This window comes from Lycium ferocissimum, chromosome 1, assembly GCF_029784015.1.
Source record: "Lycium ferocissimum isolate CSIRO_LF1 chromosome 1, AGI_CSIRO_Lferr_CH_V1, whole genome shotgun sequence".
Classification (NCBI taxonomy): domain Eukaryota; kingdom Viridiplantae; phylum Streptophyta; class Magnoliopsida; order Solanales; family Solanaceae; genus Lycium; species Lycium ferocissimum.
In genome coordinates, this window is record NC_081342.1 from 71,183,078 (window position 1) to 71,188,494 (window position 5,417).

Genomic DNA, 5,417 nt, shown 5'->3' on the forward strand with positions numbered 1-5,417 from the left:
TTTTTTAAATTTTATAAAGGCTTAACTTTATTTTATTCATTCCCTTCGTTTTGGCCGACTTTTTGAGAGGAAACAACCCTAGGGTTTTCCCCAAAAACATATAAGGTAAGTTCTTGATCAATTCCATCATTAGATTGATTTTCATCGATCTAGCATCAAATTAACACTAGTTAAATGCTTCTAAAAAACCAGATTCTTGAAACCAAGAAGAAGAAAGAAAGGGACGTTTGGAGACGTTGAGATTCCTTGATAAGGTATGATCCTTGACTTTTTCGATGTTATTGAAAGGGTTTAGACTAGTGTAAGTTATCTATGGATTAGAATCCATTATTGATTAAATCAAGTGTTCAAGAACACGTTCTAGTCATAAAAGAAAACCCTAGCTTTTCATTAGTAAGAGAAGGGTTATGGGTAAAAATAGGTTAGAGTTCTAATCTCTACACTGCTAAAACTATTGTAGAATAATTGTTGGATTGTAAGTACGCTTGAGCGAGGAATTAAGATACGTGTCACGACCCGACCCGAGAACCGTGACGGGCTCCGTGCTAACCCACTCGGGTACCTCTTTATCGTACGTTCGTATTCACGTCTCCCAGGTCGATCACATAGCTTACTCGCATGGAATGCTATACGTCAACAATGCTAAACCTCGTTGGGCAACAACATATTTATACCATCGGTAACAAACATGCCATCCAATGTAGATAGCGGGATCCGGGAATAAATGAAATTATATACAAAATATAAGCGATGAGGCTTAGAGACATCTAACCATATACAGCTTTCTACGAGCCTACAGAAGAGTAGGTAACATCACGTAGGCGGAATAGGACTTCGCCAGGTGCCCATGTATGTACACAAAAGAATAATACAAAAGTTGTAGCTCCGGATGAAATGGAGCTCCCTTTAAGTAGTCCACGAATAAAGAAAGCTATGGCTCGAACTTGTCCCCGCAGCCCTGGGCATGGCCAGCGGACATCCGCGAACAAAAGGACGTCGATACGAATATTGTCTTGCGAGTATGTAAACATAATAAACATAGGAGCATAAGAGACGACGCATAAACGACATAACATGGGAGAATCGGGAGATAGTAAAGCCATCATCGTCATTACTTACTGGTCTTTCACAGGGACCTTCCATTTCTAATACGTGCTCATGTACATATATACAAACATATACATATATCTATATCCATATCCATGTTCGTGTCCATATTCATATACATATTCATATCCACAAGATAACCTACATGAAGGTTCGGTGGTTTCACATACCGGCTATGACAAGGCTCGGTGATTATACATACACAGCCTACCAAGGCTCGAGTGGTATCCGTACCCAACTGCGGTGGTGTGCGCGCAATAGATATTATACCCGCCGTATAGCTCGGTGTTACATAATAGTCATACATACTTAGACACATACTTAAAAGTCCATAAGTATCATCAACATCATTACCATTATCGTTTTTGGTTACGTCTATACTTGGAGGGTCAGCTATCACATAAAGGATGCAATGGAAATCATGAAAGTATCGTGGATCGTGAGCTTTAGTAGCTTTAGAGATAGAATCATTTGGAGGACATTATAAAACTCATGAAAGATATATATATATATATATATATATATACCAAGGAACCATGCGTTCTTATGCGAAAGAATAGTTAGCCTTACATGCCCCTTTGTCTTTTTAACTGTCTAACGTTCACCGTTGAAGCTTGAATAATCTACATTTAGAAGGGTTCATACCATGATTAAGCCTTAATGACACTTTTAAATTCAAACTAGAATAATTCATAGTCTAATGAAAATTGGGCAGCATTTCCCCTATTTCGTCAACTTCCACCATATCACAAAACAACTCCCAACAACCACAATAACATCTATGATACACTCATAATATCCAATCAAGCAATCACATTACACTAAACCTTCAATATTCACCCCCATGTTCAACTCATACTAGCAACTTCATACCTATTTTAGCACATTTACATATGATGCTTCTTCATTACCATTATTACCTTCCATAACAAGATATCTTGTATCCATATCATACTATGAATCATGACTCCATATAGATTACTACTCCTGAGCATCATAAAAGCTACATTTAGACCTTATTTTATACTTTTCTTCCTACCTAAGTCTTTCAACCTCTCCATAGTCCAAATAATATGAAATGATCATAAAACCTACCTTTGATTGAGTAGGAATAACCTTTGGATGGAAATACTTCACTTGAAGAAAAACCCTAGCTTCAATCCATAAAGTTTTCTTGACTCTAGTAACCCCTAAGAGCTTCCTTATACTTGATTCCCTTGGATTAATGATATGAGCCTTTGATTTCCCTTGGATTCTTGTATACGAAATGTATGGAATGTTCTAGAGACTTGGATAGAAGTGGAGAAGTGTGAAAAATGAAAATAATGAAGTGGGATCACATTTATATACTTGAAAAATAACTCGGACCCGTCGGGTGCTATACGGACACTTATACGGTCCGTATAACATTGCATCTGCCGTCCGTATAAGTGGTCGTGGTTCACCATCATGAAAAACATCTTCCTGCTGAGGATTATACGGATCGTATAAGTGGTCGTATAACTCCACTTCGCTGAAATAGTTTCCGTCGTTTCGTTTGATCTCCAATCCTTATGGAACCTTCTTAACACTTGTTTAACACTTTATTACCAATCTAAGGAGAGTTACAACTCTTCTTTAAGACATCATTAAGTCAACATTAGCTCGGTGCTTTACGAAACTTTCCAAAACACAACATATACTTTGCCCTTCTTAAGGAACTTTCTCCTCTTACTTCCAACATCTTTGAAATCTTAACTAGGATCGTTAAACAACCTTTCTTACTTATAGAAATATCGCATACATCTCACCCTGCATTAGTCTATCTATCACATGACGACATGAAATTTTTCCGAGGTGTAACAGTAGGTCTCTTTTGAAAACCTTCTTTGGACGTATGTCTCTTTTAAAAACCTTCTTTGGATGTATGTCTCTTTTTGGAAACTTGTTTTGGATGTGATGTATATCTCTTTTTAAAAGTTCATTATTGAATAAAAAGGTGAACTTTTCAGGCTTTTGAACTCTATTCCTTGCTTTGATTATGGTTGGTGTGCATGAAGGGACAAGCCCACATTAAATCTTGATTGTATTATCCTCTATGTACGTATATGAAATCATAATCATTTTTTCCTCTATAAGAGATAATCAATAATGATGGCTAAGGATTGGTATTAATGTTTTCATGATGAATTATGACTTTTAAATCTTGGTTAAAGAAGTTTAAACATTTTCAAGACATTCATTGAAATGATTTATTTTTACGATATGGCATAATGAACGTTAATGCTAATTGATGGTGTGACATACTTTGAGACAAATTGTGAATCGGCTTCTATGTTATGAACTTTGTTGTTGTGTCTGGCCTAGCTACTCGGGAGGAAGGGTAGCCACTATGGATCCTAGTGTGGTAATTGCCTAGCCATTCGGGAGAAAGAGTAGCCACTATTGGGTTCACTACCTGGAGTGTGGTTTATGCCTAGCTATTCGGGAGGAAGGATAGCCACCGAGAATTACATATTCTAATGTGGTGCGCTATGTTTAGGGAACCTCTACGGTCATCCCTTCGATGTGATTGATTGATTCTTGCGCTTTGTATTGGCATGTGTGACATTCTTATTCTCTCATGGAACTGTTGTTGACGATCATGATCAATTTGAAAGGCATAATTGAAAGTTGTAACTTGACAAGAGGCTTTATAAACGGTTTTGATAATTCTTAGTGAGATACACAAGTTGAATAGCTGTTTTTACATTGATTTCACATGGGTTTCAGAACTGATTTCCTTATGTATTGTTGTACTTTATTTTCATATTACTTGTTGGCCCCGAGGCACTCACTGAGTACGAAGTACTCGGGCATATCATTGTTATTTTTGATGGTATGTTAGGTAATGGAAACGAGCTGGTTCTTGATACTCCGGGCGCTTAGGGAGGACTTGTTGTTGCTGCTGACTTGGTAAGCCCACATATTCATTCGTGGGACACCCTCATTATATTTATTCCTTATTTTGGCTTTTTAGCGGGCTGCGCCCCGAGGTGTCAGACAATCATTCTTTATCTTAGAAGCTCCATAGTAAACATTCTTATGGGTAGTTGTCGAGTTGTTTAACTCTTAGGCATGTGATACGTTTTGACTAAGTTTTATAATATTAATAACTTCCACTGATTTAATTCATATATCATGATTTTATTGTATTTATTTTATAAACTGTTAGAGGTGAATATTGAACCTGGTGGGTTCAAGCGTTGTTATTATATCTTTTAGGTTCTTACGATATTGTTCATGACATCGGATGCCGATCCGTCTAGAGGTGGGTTTTGGGGCGTAACAAGCTTGGTATCAGAGCCTAGGTTTATACGTATCCTAGGATGTGTCTATGTCTGTGGAGCTGTGTCTAGTTGAGTCTTCTTCATGCAGACTGGCCACCTATATGGATAAATGACTACCAGGACATTTTAGGTGCTTCTCATTCTTCTTGATTCTAGATTTTGCTATAGAGCTTGAACTTCTTTTAGGATCATTCTGACATGATTGTTACTCGTGCTTATGGAGATGGCTTTAACTCATGTTGCAAATGCTAACCAAGTGAACAATGGTATTATGGAGTGCACATTGTTGTGATGTGTAATTTGATGGATTGTATAGAGTCGCTCAAATTGTGTTGTAGGTGCTTGGTATATATGGTCGATGTAGGGTTTTGTGTTGATAAATTGAGATAGGTGTAGAAACAAAAGTAGTCCTTGTTACAGGGAAAACTCTGCAGAAATCTTATTAGGCTAAAAGGCAGGACGTGGCAGGGGATTTCGCCCAACCGCATAACAACCCACCATGAGCCCCCACTTACCAAAATCCTCAAGACATTACACCCTGTCCAAGCACTCGTCCACCAAAATAGACCAAAGATATGCCCCAAGACCTCGCCCAACTCTCGAAGTCGAAATGCCCGAACCTACAACCCTATAGCCAAGCCTTTAGCCTATTATTTGAATGTTTGAGGACAGCAGGATTGTTGCAACCAATTGAAGGAGAAATCCCGAACCCAATTCCTCAATACTTTGATGGGAAAAAACGTTGCGCATATCACTCAGGAATTCAGGAACATGGCACCGAGGAATGCTTTGGTTTGAAAAATTAGGTTGAAGTTTTGATCAAGAGTGGAGCAATTCAATGTACTGCAGCACCCCCGAATGTGAACAACAACCCGCTACCGAATTATGTAAACCGGGCGGTTAATATGATATCATTTGATGACGAATATGACTTGGAGGGAACCATTGTGCCCTTTGGAAACACAAGGGCATTTTTCGCAATATCCCCAACTACTCCCATCA